Genomic DNA, 26,337 nt, shown 5'->3' with positions numbered 1-26,337 from the left:
AATAAATATTTTATTTATTTAATTATCCTACTTCTTCTATTAATTAAATAAATCTTTATTTATTTAATTAATTCATTATCTTTTTCTACACATGACACATGTCATTCATCTCTTAATTCATACACTACCTACCTCTTTCATTATTTTGGTATTTCTTTTACCTACCCTCTCAATCTTAACCCTCCATTTCTTATTGTGTCTTCTATTTAAGGAGATGCTTTCTTCATTGTCAAACCCTAATGACACATGTTAATGACTGATTTTGGAGGACTTGGCTACACTACGATCCTACTTGCAACCACATTCCGTTCTTTGTTGAGCTCTTGTGCATATAAAAATCTGAGAGCAAATATATCAAGCAAGATCAATGGAGATAGGAAGAATGGAGATCAAAACCCTATTGGACATGTGATGGTATAATCTTTGTCATTTTGAGTTATTTGCATTGTCTTAGGTAATCTTCATATGTTATGGTGGATCTTTGTTGTTGTTAGGCTAGGGTTTGGTGGTTGAATTCATTTAGCCTTTCAATTTTGTTATTATTGTTATCCATTTTCACCATAAACACCTAATACTTACAAATTCAATGGAAAATGCTTTAACTGCAATAAATATGGTCATAGGGCAAATGAATGTAGATCTAGGAATTATCAGAATATCAATCCTCCCACCGGTCAATGCTCCAAATGCAACAAAATTGGTCATAACTCTAAAAACTGCAAAATGAATGTAAGATGTTATGTTTGTGGAAGATTTGGACATTTATCAAATCAATGCAGAACACAAACCGGCATAGGTTATGGGAAAGCTATTCAAAAAAATAATGCAACTTGTTATGCATGTAACAAGATTGGTCATATTGCTAAATTTTGTAGAAGTAAGGGTACACTGGTAGACAACAAAAGTACTAGCTTGAAAGGTAAAGAAAAGGTTGAAGAGGTTAAGCAAGAATTCTCAAAGCAATGGATTAGAAAAGGTGATCTAAATATTGGGAATACTCCTCCACTGGTAGAACCAACAAATACTCCACCGGCAGGACAATGTGATGCTCCATCGGCAGGACAAAGCAATGCTCCACCGATAGGAAGTTCTTCATCAAATTGAAGAAAATTATCTTGAGGGTTTGGCAATCTAATGACACGTGCTATTATTCCCTTGGTTAGAGAAAAGAAGTTGAAAATCACTCATTACCAGCAAATAAAGTTAAGCTAATACATTACCGGCAAGAAATTAATGTGGTAGGTAGCAGAAAAGACTTTATAAAATAAGGTTTTGGCTCCATTTCACTTCATCGAGCATTCAAACTTTTAGAGAGCGCGAAGATTTCCGAACTAAGGCATTCCGAGCAAAGAGGCAAAGCATTTCAGCAATCAATCCATCCAAAGGAAGAAAAAGGTATTTATCATCAAGGCATCCTCCTCTGCACCTAAATTCATAGCAAACCCTACAGTAGTCAAGGTTATAAAATGCCCTAGGCCCGTATTTCAACTAGTTCCCGAGGTAGCTAAGAAAGATGACAATACAGGTGCTTTTTCCCAAATTCCAAAAGGTGTTGTTTATGCAGAAGATCCTAGAATGTATATTCATTGCAACATAGAGGAATTAGGAGATGAAGAAATTATAAACATGTATAAGACTATTATATGTGACAATTCTGGAAATATAAAACCTGAACATAAAATTGTTGAAACCCTAGGATTCACTGAAATCCTCTGCATTCCTGAATTTCCCAAGGAAGTGGTTAGGATAGTTTTAAGCAGGGTACATGGTTCATTCTTTTGGCTTGATTCAATTCACAAAATCACTAAGGAAGCTGTGAAAGTAGTAACAGGGTTACCTTCCATAGGTAGCAGACCTGACAAGACTAAGAAGGTCTCCAATGACCTAGTAATGAACTTAACTGGTGCAACATCAGACAAAAGGTCTCTAAGGGTTAATGATGTGACCGATATAAATGTTAGATTTGTTAGCATGATTTTAGGGTACAAAGCAACTCATGCAAATAGACTTAACTCAGTTTCCAGTTTATGCATTAAGAGTGCTCATGATATGGTAAAAGAAAATGTAAAAATTGATGTACGTGAATGGTTAAAAGAAGAGTTGATTGATAACTTAGCCAAAATCAAGAAGGATAAGAAAGGAACTTTTAGGTTTGGAAATTTACTTGTATGCTTAATGCTACATATAAATAAACAAGTTCCTGGTATAGGAAACAAAGATTTTGGATATGACATACTGGTAGGAAAACAACTATCAGACTTATTCAACAACATGGGTGAAAACAAGTAAAAGAATATCAATGAGTATTTTCAAGCACTAAAGGTCAGAATGAACAAAAGAATTAGACTATCACAGGAAATTGTCAACAAATACAAGGATGATATATGTTTTTTAATTAAAAAGGATGAGATCTGGATGGAAGCAGTCATCCCTAGGACAATATGGGTAACAGAGATGGGTTATGAGACCGATGATCATATCATTGAATCTTATGCTAAAGCACTTCTGGAAGCACCCAGGGAACCAAAGGAAGAAGTATTTGGTAGTGCCGAGACCATAGAAAGTCAAATTCAATCTAAGAAGAGAGTGAAAAAGGTTGAGGCATTTGTGAGAAAAGGATGCAGACAAGCAAAAGCTATAAAGGAAGATGTATTAAAGAAAACTGGCATAACTGAAGATGAGTTGGCAGCCCAACAACCTGAAGCTCATCTATCACCGGTAGGTACTTCCTCAGAAGGAGATATGCTAGAAACTTTTAAAAGAGTTGTTAGGAAAAGAGATCCCTCACCGACAACCACTCCTTCACTTAGAAGGACAAGGCAGAAGCAACAAGCTATGCGATCTCCAGTCAGAAAAGTCACACCTAAAAAGAAGTTGACAACCAAAAAGAAGAAAAAGACAAACATAGACTTGGCCCCTCTTGACATATTACTGAATGAGATCATAGAGGAAGGTAAATTGAAGAACATAGGGAAAATTTATGACACCCTATCGGATGATGAGAAAGGGCAAGTTGAGGAGAGTGTAATATTACACATGGACATGTATAAAAAGTTTTTGATGCAAGTCTTAAATGAAATTCCTGATGAACTATACAAAAGACTTGAGGCCAGAAGGCAAGGAATAATTGAATTGGATAAGAAAATTAAAATAGAAAAACTACTTGCAATATATCTGGTAAACTCACCTAAAGAAATTGATGATCTGATAGCTCAGGCCAACCGGACAGTTTTTTCCACTGCACACCGGCAAATTTCACTGATGGCAGGTAGAGTTACAGAGGTCTTAGAGGAAACAAAAGATGGTTGGGATATATTCTTGGTTGAAAAAGAAAAACAAGAAGAATATAGGAATCCCAAGCCCATTAAGGTATATCAGAAGGACAAAGGGAAAGGTAAAGTTGGTGGACCACCAAGTATCAAGATTAGAGACAACTTACCCCCACCTCCTTTAAATATTCCACCGGTAAAAACAACAACTATGGAAGATCAACCGGTAGCTGAGAGTATGGATACAAAGGATAATAATCCTAATCCTGAAGTCCTATATACTGTGAATGTTGATACTCAGAAGATCAACATAGTGGTAGATAAGGATACAACAGATAAATCAGGTATAGCCAAAGAGCCTCTAGTAACAGGGAATACAGAGCAATCAGCAGTAGATACAAAGAAAAAGATGGAATCTGGTACACAAATAGAGAAACCAACAGAGCTAAAGGCTCCAGAATAGATGCCACCAGTAAGAAATGAAGCAGGAAAACCAGTGCTCAAGGAAATGCAGACACAAACTGACCTACCAGAGGTCAATACAAGCATGGTCACTTCCACCGGTACTCAATTTGTTGGGTCACCATCAAAGTCACCATCAAATGTGACTAAGGTATTACTTGAATCTATCAAGAAAATAACTGATTATAGCTCACAAGCTTACAAAGAAATAGATGATTCAATCCCATTTTTGAAATCAATAGCTCCTAATTGTAATATAGACAATAAAGATTCTTTAGGACAGTTGGATACACTTTGTAAATATATTTCTGAAAATTTTGAGCAAACAAAGGTAGAATCTGTAAAGGAAACTGTAGAAAAAGAGAAACAAAAATTCTTTGAGGAAGGAATAAAGAAGTGTAACAGGGAGTTTGACACGCTTCTACCGGAACTGTGTAATTTATTAAAAGAATACAAAAACTTGTACAAAGATACATGTAAGAAAAACTTTTTGACTATAGATATAGACAAGAAAATAAGCAAGGCACAGGATGAGATAAATAAACTTGCAGACAATTTTGTCAACTCACCTGATTCATTATCAGTTTTTGAAGAGAAGATAGAAAATTTTGAGAAAGAATTGCTCAAATTGGAAAGAGAGAAAGAGGCAATAATAAACAAGGCAAAACTTTTGAGATCTAAACTAAGTCCAAGATTGGACTATTTAGCATCTCTATGGAAGGAAATCTCAGAGGCATTAACATAGGGAAGTAAAACACCAGCAAAGCACTTGCAGTATCTCACTGGTACAGTAAAAAGAACTGAGACAACAATAAAAGACAGTAAGAAGTTTATGGATGGTATAAACTTAATTTTGGGAGATCTTCTTCAGATAATAACTACCCAACTACAAGGTTGAGGTTATGGATTGGTACAACTACAAACTCTACTAACCTTTGTCATTGACGCCAAAGGGGGAGTAGTAGGATGAGAAAATTCAAAACACAAGGATCATATGCTCAGGGGGAGCTCTCACATTTTTGTAACATTTTTGGTCTACACATTTTTGGATATCTTTTTGAAATTTCTCATGAGTGTTGCCATCAATGACAAAGGGGGAGATTGTTGGCATATGGACACTCCAATGAGACATTGTGTGTGATTGAAGGTTTTGTCATTGATGGCAACCTTGCAATCCTATGGCATCGGCAAGACATTATACTGGCAAAGCATTACACTGGAAATCTTGCAATCCTATGGCACCGGCAAGACATTCTACCGAAAAAGCATTATTCAAGAAAGACAGTGCACCGACATCAGCAAGAACAATCTACACTGGCACCGGCATAGAAGAAAAGATGTATATTGGCACAGAGGCCAACATGATTTTTGATATGTAATATTTTGTTTATTATTGTAAGCCAACTTGGAAAATTGTAAAATGACTCTTGTATATAAAAGAGATCATTGTAGACATTTGTAGGATATGGATAGGAAGCATAAAGAAAATTATTAGGCAGACCTAATGTGTGAATTATAGGTCAAGGGTATATGTAAAGAATACAGCAAGAACCGGTACTAAATCTGGCATTGAAGATGCTATTGTAAAGTAGTACAAATCATTGGATTTGCATAATCCTCATTGTAAGTCAGTGTGACTTCTTATTGAGCAGTGTTCTCTACGCAGTTGGCCTTCCTGCATGTGTAGGCCCCTATTATAAGTAATATTCTCTTATTGGCCAATAAGTGAATATTGTGGGTCACAAATCCCACCGAGGTTTTTCCCACATCGGGTTTCCTTGTTAAACATCTTGTGTTATGGTGTTCTTTTCATGTGGATGTTTTTTATTCTATTTATTACATTAATTCTTGCATACCGGTATACTGTTACATTATGTTCTGCATGTTCTGTTTTAAGAAAATTACATTACTGGTCAGATACTAATTCACCCCCCCCTCTCAGTATCTGTGGGAACCCTAACACATATCCTAACAATATATATACTAATCTAACATAGATATGCTATGATATCTAAAATTACTTTTAAATTGCTATTTAAGATGATTTATATCAAAGAGAGGCTAGATGTTTAGTAAAATGACTTTAAATTAGATGCATGAAACTTGTATATATGAAAATGAGAGAATGAGAGCTCTATTTATTGGAAAAATTAGGCAATGGATGCTAAAGATTGGATAATCTTAATAAGGGCCCGGATTGATAGTTATCAATCCATGTTCACAATTCTCACCAATGAAATGGTGACAACTGTCAACAAGAGGTTTCTTGAGAGGAGATGAAGGAAGCATTAAATGCTTGAGAAGACATGAAGGTTACCTTAGGGGGTAAGGGTTAAGGTTAGGTTAGGGTTATCCATTGGATAAAGCTTTTACCCAAAGGATAAACTCTTGTGCAAGGGTTAAAGGGATAACCAAGGTTAAAGACATGAATGCTTGATGAGACCCTTGGGTTAGATGGGGGTTGAGTTAGAGAGAAAGTCTCTAATTATGCAATAAGGTTGAGTTAACCATTAATGGTTATGTAAGAGCCTTCAATGGTTTGGAAGAATTTGAGGGTTAACTTGTTGAGGACATAAAGCCTTTAATGGTTTTCAAAGACTTTGAGGGCTTGAGAAGTGATTTCCCTTTCTTAGCGATGTGACAATATTTAGGAGATGGATTAAGCTAAATTGGAAGTGATTAGAAGAATCTAGAAGGGGTTTAGGAGGCAAGTGGAAGATGTAGGATTTTTTGGCAGTTTGGCACTAAGTTGTCATTGATGTCAACCGGCATGGTGAATACTCACATAAGGGTGAGCATAATGAAGATGTGTTACCAGTATAAGGTGCTCTACCAGTTAACAGAAGAAGAAAGCTCTACCAGCAAAGAGTTGTATTGGTATGTTTTTTTTTAACCAACTGTGTGTTGGTGGGCCATGTCTTGATCATTGTGATGCCATGTGAAGTAGAGGTGGAAAACATGTTGTGGTTGGTGAAGCCTCATTGACAGGGTTGATGAAATAGATAATCACCATTAATGGAGGAGCCACAAATCATGGGATTGTATCTGATTGATTGCAGCTTGAGGAAGAATGAATGACAAAGGAAGATCAGAGAGTAGTTGGCACCTGAATCTATGCAAGGGAAATCTGATTTAGGAAGTCCTCGAAAAGAAAACTTCTAAAGTGCTTTATGTGTCGAGTAATTTCATGACAAAAGATTTGATTTGAGATTGCCATTTCTAGAAAATATGCATTGGATAATGGAAACTGTTTGCAAGTGTATCCTTTAAGGATGGGTGATTGATTTGAGATAGGTAGGATTGGATCTCATGAAAATTGTGTCAAAAAGAAGAAACCCTAACTGCTCAAGTTTTTGAATTACATTCTGGAAGGAAATCACAATATAAGAAATGAGAGCTCAAAACAAAAGAGGTTGATGCTGCGAAAGAGGTGAAGTGTAGAGAGAGTAAGAAAAGAAAATAATTGTGACCCTTAGGAATAATTCTAAGTAAGTTACAGTGTGTGTTAGCAAGTATACCAGTGAGAGGATTCTACCAGCGATTCTATAGTCTTGCAGTTGAGCCTAACTAGTAAGGCATGGCAGAGCAAGCAGCATCCTAGTGTGATCCAGTGTGTGAGAGATTGTGTGTAAGAGGGAAAGAAAGATCATAGAGGTTGAGAAATAGAGACACTAATTCAACAACCAGCAGTGTGAGTTTTAGTGGAGAAGAAAAGACTGTCAACCAACAGAGTGTTGTTTGATCAAAGAGTTGCAGAATTCATTTGCAACAAGAAGCCTTAATTGTATCCAAATAGTATTTCAATATACATCACCAAGTTGAAGCTTGGTGCAGGGGTTGGTGCTCCTTGGGTTGGTGCCCAAAATATTGTAAGTCAATGCTTTACCTATGAGGCTAGATTGGAGTAGTAGTCTCCAATAGCTTTTATCATTGAGGTTTTTCCCATTTTGGGTTTTTCTCATAAATCTGGTGTTGTGAGTTACTTGTGTGTGCATGATCTCTTTGGCTTTCTCTCTTGTATTACCGTTATGACTTTTTAGTGGTTAAGTGATTAACTAATATTCTAAATTTAGATCAAACAAAAGAAAAGCTTAGGAACCACTGATTCACCCCCCTCTCAGTGGTATTCTATGTTCAACAATTGGTATCAAGGGAGGGTTCCCGGTTATATTTAAACCTTGGGTTGATTCTAGACTTTAAACATAATGGCAAGACGTGAATCTGCTTCCTCAAAAGCCCCCATGTTTGATGGATCCAACTATGCCTTCTGGAGCAGAAGAATGGAGACCTATATTTCATCTCTTGGTTTTGATGTGTGGATGTCGATCAAGAATGGGTATGTCATTCCTAATGCTCCCCCTTCTAATTTGGATGCAAAAAAGGAGTATGAGAATAATGCAAAGGCAAAACATGCTATCTTGAGTGGACTGTCCGATAATGAATTTGTCAAAGTCATGCACTGTATTTAAGCAAAGGAGACATGGGACAAATTGCAGAGGTTGTTTGAGGGAGATGCAAAAGTCAAAGAAGCCAAGCTGCAAACACTAAGGGGCCAACTTGAAAGCATCAAAATAAAAGATGATGAAAATATTGCAGACTATCTTCACAGATTTGATGAAACTGTGAATACCATTAGAGCACTTGGAGAAGATATTACAGATGATATTCTTGTCAAGAAGATACTTAGATCTCTCACTCCCAAATATGATACTAAGGTGTCATCCATAGAAGAAGCCAAGGATTTGAAGACTTTTACAATGGATGAGCTATTTGGCTCTCTGCAACCTATGAGATGAGAACAACCAGTGATACTTCCTCAAGGAAAGAAGCAGCATTCAACATCACTAAAAAGGGCAAAGAAGCGGTCACTCATAAAGAATCCAGTGAAGACTCTGATATAGAATTAGCAAACTTTGTTAGGAAGCTCAAAAGAGGATTCGGCTGGTACAAAGGAAAGGTGCCACTTAAATGCTTCAACTATGGCAAAGTAGGACACTTCACTACAAATTGTCCTCACAAAGAAACTGGTGGAGATGAGTCAAGAGAATTTAGAAGATTTGGCAGCAAAGACAGAGAAAGGAATGACTACCGGCAGGGAAGGAGAGGCTACCAGAACTAGATTTACCTATATACCATTGAGGATGACACAATAGATGATGAAAATACATCGAAAGATGATGATCATGAGAATGACATAAAAGTCAATCTTTTCATGGCACTTGATAGACCAGTTGATGAAGATGAGGAAGAAGAGGATATTGAGGCTGAAGTGGATATGGAGAGAGAAATTATCAGTGGGCTTAAAGAATTGAGTAAAATAAGAAGACAAATTAAGAGGGTTAAGCTTGTTGCAATAGATGAACAAGATCTTTTGAAGCAATCTCTGGAAGAGTCCGGTCAAGTAATATCTAACTTGAAACTGCAGCTGGAAGAAACTAAGAGGATTAGTGAAGCTACAACTTTTGATATGACAAAGAAAGAAAAGGAGCATCAAGAGCTAGAAGCAGAAATAATAAAGCTCAGAAAGGAGCTTGAAGAAAGCAAGGAAGAAATAAAAATAAGGAGCAAGTATGAAGGCAACACTAAGGCCTTAGATAAGATGTTGAGCAAACAAAAGCAATCCAAAGACACCGGTGGCTTAGGTTTTGAAGAAGGTCAAAGTTAAACCCACAAAGATAAATCCGACAAAGAAATAATGTTTACCTCTTCAATTGAAGGTGAAGGAAAGAAGACATTCACTATAAGAAAGGATACTGACAAAAAGACTTATGCAGATGCTGTTGGAAATCGTCACTCAAACCAGTATGCAAAAATGAATCGGAGGCCACACTTCTTGCACCAAAATGCAGACCCAAGGAGAAATACCAAATTGATTGTGAACGATTCACCATATTTAACAACATGAAGGGAAGACCCTCCATGAGGTAGTTCCATTCAGGACCAAGATAGCGTAATCGGTATGTTTCAAATTTTCATGGTCATAGTTACTGGTGTAATAAATTTGGACACAAAATAGCTGACTGTAGATTAAACAATAAGCCTTCTATGAATTATGAAAGTAGAAACCCATTTAATACACTCCAGGATATGAATGTTGGTTTCTATCAATGCAATAGATATGGTCATAAGAGTTTTGATTGTAGGAAGAATAAACCTGCACCCTAGAATAATTCTAAGGACGTTCCCTTTAATGAAAATGTAAAATGCTATAATTGTCAAGAATTTGGACACATAGCAAAGTTATGCAAAAACAAGAAGATCAAGCAAATGAAGGCAAATCTAGATCAAGGTCCAGTAACTAAACTTGACCTCAATATAGCAGCAAACAAGAAGAAGGAAATCAAACCAGTTTGGGTTGAGAAAGAAAAGGAATAGGCAGAATCAAGTCTCTTAGTACAGACGACTTTGCATGCTGAAAGGAAAAATATATGGGTGGTAGATAGTGGTTGTTCAAACCATATGACTAGTGACAAAAAGAAATTTATCAAACTTGAAGACTGGAATGGTGGATCGGTAAGGTTTGGAGACAATTCCTCCATCAAAATAAAGGGAAGAGGAACTCTAAGCATTGATGGAAAACTGAAGGCACATGATGTATATTATGTGGAAGGCCTCAAGCATAATCTGCTGAGTGTGAGTTAGATGTGTGACAAAGGTTACAAATTCACCTTTGACTCAACCGGTTGCCAAATAAAGAAAGATAGTACCGATAAAGTTGTGGCAGAAGGAAAGAGGATTGATGGAAATGTCTATAATCTAAAGGAATGCTATGAGTCTCAATGTATGCTAGGATAAGTAGATGAAATTTGGCTGTGGCACAGAAGATTAGGTCACATCAATTTTGATAACTTAGTTGTAGTAAGCAAAAAGGGGCATGTGAGGAATATTCTTGTTCATCAAAACTGATTAACCCAAGTACACCTGCAATTGATCTATGAAGTAGCCAATTCAATCTATGAAGAACATCAAGGCTTGGACAACATGACAAGGATATGAATCCTTCTACTCTTTAGGCTCTGAAAAACCTAGGTGGGTATACCTTTGATGCTTAAAATTAAACCTATTACACACCTATGACAACATCAACATAAATAGATAGATCTCACCAGGGCTCAACAAGTAAGTTACTGCAGATAGGCTAGATCTACACATAAAACTCAGCTATGTTTGAGAATGAGAGAGATGGAACAATTCAATAGATCATAAAATAAAGATATTCTGATTGGATTTTAAATTGTTTGAGAATCCCTTCAATTGCAAGATCAGTGCCTTATCCAAGGGCAACAAAGTCACATATCAAACTATAGATGAAAACTTCTATTGCAAATCCATCTTCATTATTAAGTATTCCTTCATTAATGCCTTGCACAAATGCATTACTAAGATCATTCACAAAATCATCAGATCTTGAAACTGTGTTCTGTTATCCATGATTTATTATAGAATTTAAATTCTTCCTTGAAGAATCCCTGCAAACAATCACAACTATCTCCTTGAGATGGCAAATTTCAACCTCCTTGAGGATCTAATTTGAATAAAATGAAATTACAAATCTAGAGACAATCTTGTGTGAATTTATGCATGCCTTACATACACAAGAACCTACAACTAAGAACACCTACAATAAGAATTAAACTCCATTACTCAAAGAAAATCCCTTCCCTGTACAATCTTTAAGAAAACTCAGAATTGGAAACCATGAAAATCCGGAGCCTTTCTCCAAATTTTTGGAACCCTTACAATTGAGAAGAAATGGGAATAAGAAGAGGAGGGAAAAATATCAGATATGCATAACACACTACCAAGTGTCCCCTTTCTCCAACTGAATATTTTCCTTTCTCCTTCCCATGGAAACTTCTCTCGAAATATCTCATATTTGTTGAAACAAACTTCATGACTGGATTCCTCACTTCGAGAGATTTTCGATGATATATAATACTTGCTATTTCGGGCAAAAATAACCTCTCAAGTGAATTAATCCTTTCTATATGCACCATCATTTAAATTTTTGGATTTTCTTATATAGTTGAAACTATATATTTAATTTTGATTTTTCCCTTGATTTTTGGCCTGACACCCTGCCATGTGGCAACCTGTGATTCAATAGGAGGGTCCACTGGGCACCACCTAGGATGACACCTCACCTTTTGCCACTTGTCAGCCACCTAGATCACTACTAGACTGCCTACTTGTCACCTCGTGGACCGCCACCTCTACACCATGTCATCTTTCACCATTTCATGATGGCTAATGGACGTGCATCTTCACTCCATGAAATTGCATGCACCATCGGATCTCAATGAACCTTCATGCTCTTTAACCCCTTTGCTGCTTCGCGATGCTTAACTGGTGAGCATCTTTGGTTCACGAAATAGCATGCTTTGTTGATCTTCATGAAAATTTCTCATTGATTAACCTTTTTGCCACTTCATAATGCTTAAATCTCGCACATCTTCCCTCTGCAAAATTGCGCATACTATCAAATCTTCTGCAACTCGCTCACTAGTTAAGTCGCTCTTTCTCTACAAAATTTACCTTGGGAATCATGCACGTGTGGGTGGGGTCCACCTAGTCGCCACTTAGCCTCCTTGGTCACCTCAGGAAGCGCGCTCACGTGCGTGGAGTCCTCTTGGTGCCAAACCGGCACCTTGTGTCAAAAGCCTTTTGAGGCTTGGACACTATGAATGGGTGTGTTTTTTCTTTTAAATACCAAAAAACCTCATCGCCCAGCCAATGTGGGATAATGGCTTTATACCTGGAACTGCATTTTTCTTAAGATTTTAATGACGCCTTGGCATTTTATTGAAAGTTTTCAACAATTCTTTTCACCACCATAGAGAGGATGTTGGCAAAGGAGATGGAGTGTGGGCTTTACAACAACCATTGCATTTAAAAGCTTTTTAAAACCTTGTTTGCAGACTTTAACGCCACATAGGAGGGAGGACAATTTCAACCTTTGGCATTTGCAATGAAGGATTTTGAAATGCCCTTTCACCAAATTCTGTTCAATGTGCTGCCAATGGCATTTTCTTGGAAGATTCAATATTGCCTCTCCTTCAACACAGAGGATCCATGCAAGGGAGCTAGGGGGTTTATCTGGTATTCACTTGGTGGATTGCAGTGACATCAAAAAAATTAAAAGCCTCTCAAAACCATGTTTAACACACAAGAAGACATTGCAATTGTTTGGAGTTTATACAGCCTTTCAAACACCACGTAAGCCACACCAATTTCAGTTTGTTTGAAGTTTATGAGCCCTCCAAACTCCACTCCACATAGAGGGGAGAGATGGTTGGTCAAATTGCATTTGGTTGGAAAGTTTCAATTACCTTCACACTACCCTTTGCTTCCAATGCAAGGGAGGCTCTACACCCACCATCTGCATTAAATTTTAAAAGTTTAATAAACTTCTCCACCACTCACGCCATAGTAGGGAAATACTTGGTTTCAAATCTGCCATGATGCCATTTGCTGCTTGTTTCAACGATGCCCTCCAAACACCCACCATTCCACGTAGGGGAGAGTTGATTGCATTGCAAATTCCACTGTGTGTCCAACATGGGAGGAGGAAAACAACTGCCACATTTCATTGGCTTGGAAGTTTAAACACTTCCCAAACTCCACTCCACCTTAAACACCTTTTCACCATCCATACTGCCTGCTAACTACATTTGTTTTATGCTGTACGTAGGGGATGGCATTACACCTGCCAAAAGATTAGCTTGAAGTTTCTACAGTGTCTCCTCCCTTAACACGTCCAATTAAATAAGCTTTGGTTACAAAACATTTCTCCATTTTTCTTCAAACTTCTCCAATAGAGCTTTTGCATATTTATATATATTTGTCCCTGGGAGATTGCATGTCATTGCATTTCTAAAAAACAAGTCTCGCATCTTCACATATTTCATGAACACTATTGTAACCCAAACCATCTTCTACCTCCAGCCGATCTTTCACATTTCTCAAGTCCATGGGCCTTTCATGCTCTTTGACTAGGTCTGCACTAGCTTTAAAGTCTATCCTTCTACTCTCTGTCAATGGCATTAATGGTTATGAGGCTAAGAGGACTTTATTCTATATTTGTGATGCCAAAGATGTTGCTCCTCTCTTGGCTGTTCTTGAAGTATTGACATTTTTTACCCCAATTTTCAAAACCATAAGTTCCATAAAAGCCTCTTAGTTATATGCCCACATAATGAAACAAAATCATCTCTTAATAAACCAATTTGCCAACAAAATCAATGCATGAGCATGAGCCAGGTCGGGGCCCAAAGTAGGTCCAACTAAAAAAAAAATTGTTTTCATGCAACTGACCTTAGAAATGCCTCACAAACCTTAAACATACTACTGGAATCTATCGGCACCATTTTTGGACCACCAAACTGAGTTTTGCGACTTTCAGGCACTTGCGCCACATTTTTGCATTTAATCGCGAAGATGTAATTTTCAAACTGGTCAAAACACCTTTTTGGACCTTGCAAACTGACAGGCGTGTACTCTAATATACAAACATGAACTCTACCAAGTGGTTTCTCAAGAAGAATCCCAAGTGAAGAGATATTAATGGTCAAAGATGACCAACTGGCTTGGCCGACACTGCGGACCTGATGAAGTCAATGCGCAGGCAACTCATGATGCCTTTCTTAAAAATATCAAATGATCTTCGTAGACCCTCAAATCTGAGACATAGGTACCTTGAAGTACATATCAAAACTTAGAATACTCAGTTTGACCAAAAGGCTGACTGGGTGTAAATGGTGCGCTCATGAAAATAGAAACTTTAACTGATATAGCAATGAAAGTACGGAGCACTAAAACAGATAGCTCAAGAAACCCTTTTGAAACTTGATTAAACGGGTTGGTAGGAGCTTGAAACTAGAAACATATCTTGTCATTTATACCAAAAATAGCCCAAAACAAATATTTTGACATGACACTCACTGAGGCAACTTTTACACTTATGCAAAATAGGGCTCCGACTAGCAGCTGAAACAGGGACTTGTCAAACCATACAAAATGCAAACAGATTGAGCCTACTAAACTGAGCAAATGGATTCACAAAGACTTTAAATTTTGCACGAAGGCACACTTTTATGCATATAATTCTATGCACTTTGAAATTATTCATGAAAATCAATAGGGAAAAAGATATAAGCACTCAAAGTAGGCTACTTGGTAAAATCTGCATATATGCCTAAAATGCACTTTCAGCTCACCCCTTAAAATGGGTACCTGATAAATTGATCCAAACTAAATTCTAAAAGTTGCACAACACTTCATTAACCAAATGAAATGTGTAAGACCCATTTCCCAAGCCTTACCCTTTGACAATCAACTGGCTCCATTTTACCCTCTCTCTAACTAGGCCATTCAAACTGACTCATTTTATGATCATTTGGAAATGCGGAGAAATTTTTTGAAATGGGCCTCTCAAATTTAATGAGTCCCAAAAATTCCACCCATCATCAAACTGGTAAACACATTTTGTGATGAATGTGTAAAAGGTAAGCAAACAAAAGTGAGTTTCAGGACAAAGGAGCACAACACCTCAAGACCACTTGAAATTGTGCATACAGATCTATGTGGTCCAGCTCAAACAAGAGCACTTGTCAGTGAAAGATAATTTATTCTCTTCATTGTTGACTACTCAAGGATGACATGGGTCACCTTTGTGCAAGATAAATCACAAACATTTGAAAGATTCAAGATCTTTCGGAAGATGGTGGAAAAGGAAAGTGGGTACAGATTAAAATGCCTAAGATTAGATAGGGGTGGAGAGTTCACATCAAATGAATTTGAATATTATTGTGAAAAACATGGAATTAAAAAGAAATAATTTGTTCCTAGAAAACCATAGCAAAATGGTGTGGTAGAAAGGAAGAACGGGATAGTCAAGGAGATGGCCAGAACCATGTTAAATGAGGCCATTCTGTCGGATACATATTGGAAAGAAGTTGTTCATACTACTACATACACTTTGAACTAGGTTCAATTAAGAACAAACAACAAAATGACACCTTATGCGTTATGGTATGATCGGAAGCCATCAGTCAAATACTTCAAATTATTTGGAAGAAAGTGCTTCATCAAGAAAGATATGGATGGTTTAGGAAGCTTTGATTCTAGGAGTGATGAAGGAATCTTCCTTGGCTACTCATCTAACAACAAAGCCTGCAAATGCTACAATAAAAGGATAAGAAGGGTCATCAAGAGTGTGCATGTAAAACTTGATGAAGATATGCACAAAGGATGTCAGTCATTGGTTAATTGGTATGATGACTCGGGTGATGAATATTGTGAAGTTCAGACAGATACTGAACCAAAGGTAGCATCCAAGAAGGCCCCCAACTGGTATGTATAGCTGAATCACCTAGAAGAGAAAATTTTGGGAAATGTGAGTGATGGTGTGCAAACTAGAAGATGACTTTCTTGGAATGATGAACAAGTCAACCTATGCCTCATGACTGAAGTTGAACCAAAAATGTTCATTGAGGCCAGTAAGCTTTGATTCTAGGAGTGATGAAGGAATCTTCCTTGGCTACTCATCTAACAACAAAGCCTGCAAATGCTACAATAAAAGGATAAGAAGGGTCATCGAGAGTGTGCATGTAAAACTTGATGAAGATATGCACAAAGGATGTCAGCCATAGGTTAATCGGTATGATGACTCGGGTGATGAATATTGTGAAGTTCAGACAGATACTGAACCAAAGGTAGCATCCAAGAAGGCCCCCAACTGGTATGTATAGCTGAATCACCTAGAAGAGAAAATTTTGGGAAATGTGAGTGATGGTGTGCAAACTAGAAGATGACTTTCTTGGAATGATGAACAAGTCAACCTATGCCTCATGACTGAAGTTGAACCAAAAACATTCATTGAGGTCAGTAAGAGACAAGAATGGATGAATACTATGGAAGAAGAACTGCACTAGATTGAGAAAAACAAGACTTGGGAATTAATTCCTAGATCGGAAGACAAGAATATCATTGGCACAAAACGGGTCTACTAGAACAAGATGAATGAAGAAGGAAAGATTGTAAGGCACAAGGCTAGACTAGTATGCAAAGGTTACTCTCAAGTAGAGGGGATTGACTTTGAAGAAACATTTGCACTGGTGGCTAGATTAGAAGCAATTAGAATGTTTCTAGCTTACTCTGCCTACAAGGGCTATAAAGTATACCAAATGGATGTAAAATTTGCTTTTCTAAATGGAAATTTGGAAGAAGAAGTATACATGGAGCAACTGGAAGAGTTTCTGCTACATGATGATGAGACATTTGTGTGTCAGTTAAAGAAGGCTTTCTATGGTCTAAAACAAGCTCCTATAGCATGGTACTCAAGATTAGATCAGTATCTGAAGGAGCAGGGATTCAAAAAGGGAAGTGTTGATAGCAATTTGTACATAAAGAAAGATGGGAATCACATGATTATTGTGGTTGTGTATGCAGATGACATCATCTTTGGAGGCAACAAGGATACCCTTTGCAAAGGGTTTGTTGATCAGATGTAGTTAGAATTTGAGATGTCAATGCTTGGTGAATTGACTTACTTCCTTGGTTTGTAGATATTACAGCAAGATAAAGGAATCTTTATCTCTCAAATCAAGTATGCAAGGGAGATGTTGAAGAAAATCCAACTGGAAGATTGTAAACTGGTAAGTACCCCCATGGTGACCAACAACAAATTGAGAAAGAATGATGAATCACCTCTATACAGATCCATGATAGGAATTCTATTGTATCTAACTGCTTCAAGACCAGATATAGTTCAGGCAGTGTGCATGGTGGCCAGATTCCAAGCTGCCCCAAAGCAGTCACACATGAATGTTGTTAGCAAAATTTTTAGGTATCTATAAGGAACACTCAGCGATGGTTTGTGGTATCCTAAACAAGGACATTTTATCTTGGAAGCATACACTGATGTTGATTGGGCATGATGCATTGATGATAGAAAGAGCACAAGTGGTGGTGCATTCTTTCTTGGTGACTGGTTGGTCTCTTGGCATAGCAAGAAGTAGGACTCAGTCTCTCTATCTATTGTTGAAGTTGAGTACATTGTTGCTGCTACTTGTTGCTCTTAGGTGCTTTGGATGAAGTACTCTCAAAGATATACACGTGGACATCACCGATCCTATTCTCATTCGGTGTGACAATTCGAGTACAATCAACATAGCAAAGAATCATGTCATGCATTCTATAACAAAGCACATTGCTATCAAATATCATTTTCTCAAAGAAAAAGTTGAAGGACAGGAGGTAAGGATGGATTATGTTTCTACTGGTGAACAAGTAGCAGACATTTTCACCAAACCATTACTAGTACGCACTTTTGAGTACCTCCGACACAAGTTGGGATTTATGTCATCTGCCTAGGCAGGTTCTATGTGGCTCAGGGGAAGCTGATGGTGGTAAAAGGGGGAGTTTGGTATGAATCATAGGGGGGGTGCACAATACCCTTTTTCATTGTGTCAAAGGGGGAGAAATGTACTGGTATGGAGTATCTCACTAGAAGTTGACATCAATGCCAAAGGGAGAGATTATTGGCAATTTGGTACTAAGTTGTCATTGATGTCAACTGACATGATGAATACTCACATAAGGGTGAGCATAATGAAGATGCATTACCAATATAGGGTGCTCTACCGGTTAATAGAAGAAGAAAAATCTATCGGCAAAGAGTTGTACCGGTATGTGTTTTTCGGACCAACTGTGTGTTGGTGGGCCATGTCTTGATTTTTGTGACGCCATGTGAAGCAAAGGTGGCAAACGTGTTGTGGTTGTGAAGCCTCATCAATAGGGTTGATGAAATAGATAATCACCATTAATAGAGGAGCCACAAATCATGGGATTGTATCTGACTGATTACGGCTCAAGGAAGAAGGAATGACAGAGGAAGATCAGTGAGTAGTTGGTGCCTAAATCTATGCAAAGGAAATCCGATTCAGGAAGTCCTCGAAAAGAAAACTTCTAAAGTGCTTTATGTGTCGACTGATTTCGTGACAGAAGATCTGATTTGAGATTTCCATTTTAGAAAATGTGCATTGGATAATGGAAACCGTGTGCAGGGGTATCCTTCTAGGATAGGTGATCGATCTAAGATAGGTAGGATTGGATCTCACGAAGATTGTGTCAAAAAGCAGAAACCCTAACCGCTCAAGTTTTTGAATTACATTCTGGCGAGAAATCACCATATAAGAAATAAGAGATCAAAACAAAAGAGGTTGATGCTGCAAAAGAGGTGAAGTGTAGAGAGAGTAAGTAAAGAGAAGAATTGTCAGCCTTACAAATAATTCTAAGTAAGTTGCAGTGTGTGTTAGCAAGTATAACAGTGAGAGGATTCTACTGGCAATTCTATAGTCTTGCAGTTGAGCCTAACTAGTAAGGCATGGCAGAGCATGCAACATCCTAGTGTGATCCAGTGTGTTGAGAGATTGTGTGTAAGAGGGAAAGAAAGATCACAAATGTTGATAAACAGAGACAGTAATTCCACAACCGACAGTGTGAGTTTCAATGGAGAAGAAAATACTGTCAATCGACAGTGTTGTTTGATCAAGAGTTGCAGAATTCATTTGCAACAAGAAGCCTTAATTGTATACAAATAGTATTTCAATATACATCCCCAAGTTGAAGCTTGGTGCAAGGGTTGGTGCTCCTTGTGTTGGTGCCCTAAAAGATAGGGGTTGGTGCTCCTTGGGTTGGTGCCCAAAATCTTTGTAAGTCAATGTTTTACCTGTGAGATTGGATTGGAGCAGTAGTCTCCAGTAGCTTTTCTCACCAAGGTTTTTCCCATTTTGGGTTTTCCTCATAAATCTGGTGTTGTGAGTTACTTGTGTGTGAATGATCTCTTTGGCTTTCTCTATTGTATTACTTGTATGACTATTTAGTGGTTAAGCGATTAACTGATATTCTGAAGTTAGATCAGACAAAAGAAAAGCTTAGGAACCACTGATTCACCCCCCTCTCAGTGGTATTTTGTGTTCAACAGGATTTTGCAAGTGGATGGAGGGGAATTTTAAGTAAAATAAATTACTTTATTTCAATCAAATAGATGCAACTTGCATAAATACAAGTGGGAGGTTTAAATAAATACTTTAGATTTATTTATTTGCAAGGATCAATTTAATTAAATGTAAATTTAATTAAAAAGGGAGAAAGGGAAATTAATTAAATAAAGTGATTTATTTAATTAAAGGTTATGAAAGGCTTAGGTGAACTTAATTAAAAAATTAAGTAATTCATTTAATTAAATAGATGAATGTGAAGAAATTAATTAAATAAAATTTAATTAAATAAAAGAATGAGGTTAAAAATAATTAAATATTCATTTAGGAAAGTGGTCAGATTTATACATCTACATTTTGCCCCTCTTTGAAGTGATGTGTGTGCACATGTTGATTCAAAGAAAATTTATCGGATATGCTGTCAAAATTTGATCGATATGATGTCATGTGTCGAGATGTTGATATGATGCCTCAGATTTGATGAATGATATTGATGATGCCCCATCGGGAGATGAATCAAGGATTTTGAAAAATTTGTTGATTTGATGAGAGTTTTTATTTAATTTCATTTTGAATATTTTGATTGTGTTGTATGCATTTTAATTGATTCATCTCCCAAAAATGATGTTGATAAGGTTAAAAGTGAGAAAAATGAGGAAAATACATGCCCCACTTACTAACCTTGTTGACTTTTATCCTATAAAAAGGTAAAAAGTGATTTTATTCTTATCATTTACACATTTGTCTCGTGAATGTGACATTTTAGCTTTGACGAAAATGTTGGTTCCATATGCTTCGCACTGATTTGAGCACGTTCATTGATACTGGGGGATCACCGCGTATGGCCCACCTATAAGTGATCTAAAACTTTCCATGTTTTTGATTGATTTTGCCTGTTTTGATCATGTTTTTTTTTTATTGAGAATTTGTCATTTTAGCGCGTAGGGGTTTTGTTATAGTGCATATGATAAGAAAGATAGCGCGTAGGGTTAACCTAGTTAGGTTAGCATTTAAGTTGCATATTGTTGTGCTTCGGCAAGTTAGGGTAGTACGTCTAGGAAATTAGCGCATAAGGCTAGCAGGGTAGCGCAGTGGCAAAACGAGTTAGCGCATAGAGTAAAGTGTCTAGCACATTGGTGAAGAAAGATAGTGCATAAGTAGCAACTTAGTGCCTTGGAGGTCTGTTTTGGCGCGTAGGGTCCAAAAATAGGTGAAGAAGGCTTAGGAGAATGCGTTGAGGGTCGAATAGATTATGTAGATGGCACAGGGGTGGGTAGGTTCCTGCTGAGTGTTTCAAGATGGGTCATGAGCCAATGTTTTTCCTGCTGTGATGATGTCTGATTTTTGGAGTCTGTTGAAATTTTCTATCAGGCTGAAGTACCAAACTAATTGGTTGCTTGAATGAGGATCCTAATTTTCTTTTTGATGTGGATCTATGATTTTTGCCTTGTGATATGAATTTGATGTTCGATATGAGTTCCAATTATTGATGTCCACTATGATTCTTGATTTGATGCTTGCGTTATCGATCTTTGATATGTTGCTTTGATTTTTTATATGAGTTCTCAATATGATTCTTGCGTTATGGGTCTTTGATTTTCGATATGGGTCAGATTTTTGATATTATGCTTGCGTTATGGGTTTTTGATTGATTTCTCGATATGGGTCAAATTTTTTATATGATGCTTGTGTTATGGCTCTTTAATTGATTTCTCGATATGATGCTTACGTTATGGGTCTTTGATATGATTTCTCGATATGATGCTTTCTTGAGATGTTTCATTGTTTCAAGTTGATTTTGTTTTGACTGGATATATCAGATAGATATGGGAACTAATGATGGACATTTGTTGTTTTGCAGGCATAGCTTGGTGTACTTCAATCACAAGAGTGATTTCTGCAACCGTAGTCATTGATTTTGCAATTGTCATAGGCTGATAGGGATGTGATTGAGAGATGTGGTTTATCTTCCTTACTAGATATGGATCGGTATATCATTAACTGGGGTTTATTGACATCTTTGGTAGAGAGGTAGCACAGTGACACGAACACCTTCCACTTGGCTATGGGCGAGATAACAATCACACCAGAGGACTATTATCGCATTTTGCAGATTCCTATAGTTGGGGCCTTGTTGCCATATGAGTAGACTGAGGAGGGTGGGATAGAGGCTCTTCGTCGCATCTTCCAAGATGATCAGATCTATGGATATGAGATACCTTGGCAGGAGTTTGTAGATCTAGATTATGCTCTGTTGCCCTTTGTACTAGTAGGTTTTATTGGTGGATTTTTGTGTCCCAACCATAGGTTGAAGGGACTAGCTATGGGATGGGGATTGGTTTTGGAGAATATGGTGACACAGGGATGTAGGTTCACATGGGGGTCATGTATGTTAACCCATCTTTACAGAGAGATTCACTAGGTGGTGTATCTAGGATACAAAAGTTTGTCCACAAGGGTAACATTACTATAGGTGTGGGCCTGGGAGCACATTCCTATGTCATGACCACTTGTAGATAGGGATAGGCTAGTTGGTCGAGCATATGCTTATGGGTATACAGGTATAGTTGTCCAGCATAAGCTAGGAAAACTAGAGCATTGGGGGAGAGTGTTGGATGATACTGATATGGTCATATGGAGATCATATATGGATTGCGAGGTGTGGGCTGAGGATAGGCTAGAGATGCCTTATGTGTATATGTCAAGATATTTGATTGGGGGGATGCCCTTGATCATTGAGAAATTTTTGCATAGCCGTGTTTAATGGCAGTATGGGAGACAACAGGGGATTCTACAGGGAGCGTGTTTATATGCTCACCAAAGATAGGATGTGCCAGAGTGGGGACCCACTATGGATAGTGTAGCAGTGGTAGAGAAGTATATGACATTGGCAGGCTAGATCTGGGATTATGGAGCTGGGGTTGTTGATGCTGGGATGACAAAGGATTTTGTAGCGTACTTTGTGGCACATGTAGTGGCACGGATATCAGATCCAACAGAGATGCTACCTGCTTTTTATGATGACAAGAATGAGCAGCCATAGAGGTGAGGGGGAGTCAGATAGAGAGATGAGGAGGTAGAGGAGGTAGGAGATGGAGGTGGAGATGGTGGAGGAGGTGGTGGAGGAGGTGGGAGAGATAGAGGGAGAGATGGAGGATGAGGGGGAGATGGTGGGAGAGATAGAGGAGGAGATAGAGGATGAGGAGGTGATGGAGGGAGAGAAGGAGATGGAGGGAGAGGAGGAGGTCTCCTTCTTGGTGTTGGTGGGGTTGGTAGGGTAGGTCCAGTGTTAGTGGTGATGGGTGGTATAGAGGATGTTAAGCGACTCGCACAGAGGAGGAGATTTGATGTTCTACCTCCATCGGCGCCTTGGAAAGGGACACGTATGGTTGGAAGCACGAAATAGGTACCCGTTCAGATTAGGGTACCCACCCATCGATAGGATTCACATATTAGAACCCTACAGGTCACAGTGCAGGAGTTACAAGCATAGGTGCTAGCACAACAATGCCAGATTACACAGATTATAGCAGAGTAGGATACGGAGAGAGAGGGTCATGGTCGGGTAGAGGATCTTGCGGAGAGATTGGAGAGAGTGATAGGTGGTTCCTTGATGTGGGATACACTGAGGGAGACATGGTATACGACCAAGGAGGCCGAGTACTATAGGCATTTATATGAGGAGCTGGTCCCTAGACAGCACAAAGCTCCTAGCTATACAACCATTTGATCTGTTCGTAGTCATATGGGGACGGAGAGGAGAGGTGTTATGGGGCCTGCCCAACAAGATCCACTTGGTGGAGATCCAGGAGCTAGGACATATGCTACAAGACCTGTCAATCTTAGGAGATAGTCATACTTGAGAGACTTGTCTCAGTTGTATTTTTATCATTTGGTTGTATTTTGACAGACATGATATCCCTTGTATATTTTGACCATATATATATATATATAGAACTGATTTATATGATCCACATGTGATGTGTTATGGATGATTATTTATGATATGCATTGATATGAGGTTTCTATGATGATGTAATGTATAGATAATATATATATAAATGTATACATATATATATATATAAATGTATACATATATATATGTATGTATGTATGTATGTATGTATGTATGTATGTGTGTGTGTGTATACATATCTATATATATATATATATGTATACATATCTATATATATATATGTAAAGCGGAAAATCGCGATCGAACCCTAGTTGCACTCCCCTCTTCCAACTCCGAGGAGAGAGAAGGGAGGTTCGCTAGGATTCGATGGTTTTCACTTAGGGGAGAGACTTTACATTCAAAAGAGGGGTTGAAACTCATAAGATCCAATCCCACACAATGTAAGATTGGATGCTAAATGAATTTCAAGGGTTAGGAAAGCAAGGCTACCCTCTTTTGTAAAGAATGTTGTTAAGGAAATTAAGCTAGGAGTGCATAGAAAGTCATAAAGATTCGCTTATAAACTAAGTTCGGGTTATAGGATGAAGCTGCGGACCTGGAATTAGCAGTAAAATGTCGACACGGCGCTGTCCTGCAAATTTGAGCAAAAGTTGTCGGGACGATGGTGCCCGGCACCACGGTCCTCCGAAAAATCTGCGAAACGAAGGGGGATCTGTTCGTCTCTGCACAAGGATTCTAGATCTTCAATTTCAGCTGCGTACCTGCAACCTACACACAGAAAAGCGAAGACAATTGGGGGGTTAGGGATTAGGGGTTTGCCTTTAGGTCAAACCCTGGTTTTGGAATTAACCAAGAAATGAGCAAGTGATGTAAATGTAAATGACTGTAATGTAAAACAAGTACTAATACCTTGTTCTAAGGATGTTTGTATCCTTATGTGCGAAGGTTTTAGATGTTGTTGTTTGTTGCATGTTGTAGTAGCATGTAGTAAGTGATCTCCTCTTCAATGGTTGAATCCTTGACTTCAATGCAACACTTAGCCTTGAATGGAGACTTAGAAGGAATGCTTGAATGCTTGAATGCTTGAGTATAGTTTCCACGCCTTTTTCATCATGTATGTGTTATGTCTTCTATCCAAATGAGAGAGAAAAATGTAGTTTATATACTTGTCATTTAGGGCTGATAGACTAATTTTCCCGACCTTAGGCCGACCAGGAAAGTTAATTTCCAATTTGCAAACAAAAAGACCCGAGACCCCTTAGGAGACCGGGCCCAAAATAGGACCCAGGGACAAGGGCGCGGGGCGCCATGGTCCTGGGGACCAGGGCGCTGGGCGCTCTGGTCCCACCTCCCGGGACAGCAGGGTGCAAGGAGGTTCAGGCCAAGGTGCTTGAAAAATGCAGTTTTCAGTGTCGTGAGCAAGTTTCAGGGTCTCCATTCAAGTTGCATGTTGCGTCGCCATCGTGAAGACCGAAATGCAGTCGAAATTGCAAGTGTCGCAATTTTAGGACGCTACATTTAGCCCCCACTTTAGCGGGAGTATGTATGCTCATACTTCCGGTAAAGTACAAGGAAACAACATTGAAAGACTTTCACCACATCAAGGAGGCAAGATACACCAAGCCCCCATTGGACTAAGGATCTTACGACTTCGATTGACAAAGTAAAAGGGAAGATCGCGAGGAAGAACCATGACTGTCATTAGTAAGGCTTCCTCACTATGAGTCATGCAAGAAAGATATCAAAAATTTTCAAGGCAAGGCTAAATTTGCCAAGAAATTTTCAAGTATCTTGAAAAGATATGAACGGGATGTATGCCCCCCTACGTTAAAGCGATCGCACACGCCTCACCGGGGGTGATTGTTTTAACGTAGTGATACACATAAGAAATGAGAAAGGAAAGGAGCACGTTATCGCAAGGATTTAGCCCCCAAGTGTGAGACAAACCCAAGGATAATAGACACAAAACACAAAGCACAAGGTGACTTCGCTTTCCTCGGGGTCAGTATGCTGTATGATAAGTCATGTATATATATCATATGTATGTATGCATAATTGTTCTTCATTCCCCAATCAAGGGAGGTCACCTAGAAGAAGGGAACACATGTGTCTTTTGAGTCAACATGAGAGAGATCGAGAGATCTCAATACTTTGCATCGTCCTCAAGTAGACAACACCAAGGACAACAAATAGAAGAATGAAAATAACATATAGAAGAAGTAACAAAAGAGAGGAGGAGAGAATCTGCTATGCTAATGCAACTAGTCTAGCATGTCATCTACCCCCCGATCTTGCTGATCAATGTTTTGGGAAGGCAGGGAACACGCCAGAGGAGGAAAATCCAACACAGCAAATGGAGCTATCACAAGATCCAAACAAGGGCTATGTTCATGTTCCGAGCCACATTGTTTTTGTCTAGGAGCTAGGATAAGTGCTTTAGAAAATTCATTAGATAAATGGTTATCAACATCAACAAGTTCATATTCACTATCAGAAGCAAGAGGAGTAACATTTTCATCATGAATAACATTTTCATCCATATCATCATCAAGATTTATAAAAATAGGATCTTTAACTCGCACTGGATCAAGACCATCATGCATATTATGTTTAGGAGATTTCGGCTCAATTTCCAGCTAAGGAGAAAATGGAATAATGCTTGTTGAAGGTGTTTTTGGAGATTGTAAAG

The sequence above is a fragment of the Cryptomeria japonica genome, chromosome 8 (assembly GCF_030272615.1).
Source record: "Cryptomeria japonica chromosome 8, Sugi_1.0, whole genome shotgun sequence".
In the NCBI taxonomy this organism is placed as follows: domain Eukaryota; kingdom Viridiplantae; phylum Streptophyta; class Pinopsida; order Cupressales; family Cupressaceae; genus Cryptomeria; species Cryptomeria japonica.
The sequence above is the reverse complement of the archived record's forward strand: the minus strand, read 5'-3'. Positions refer to the sequence as shown.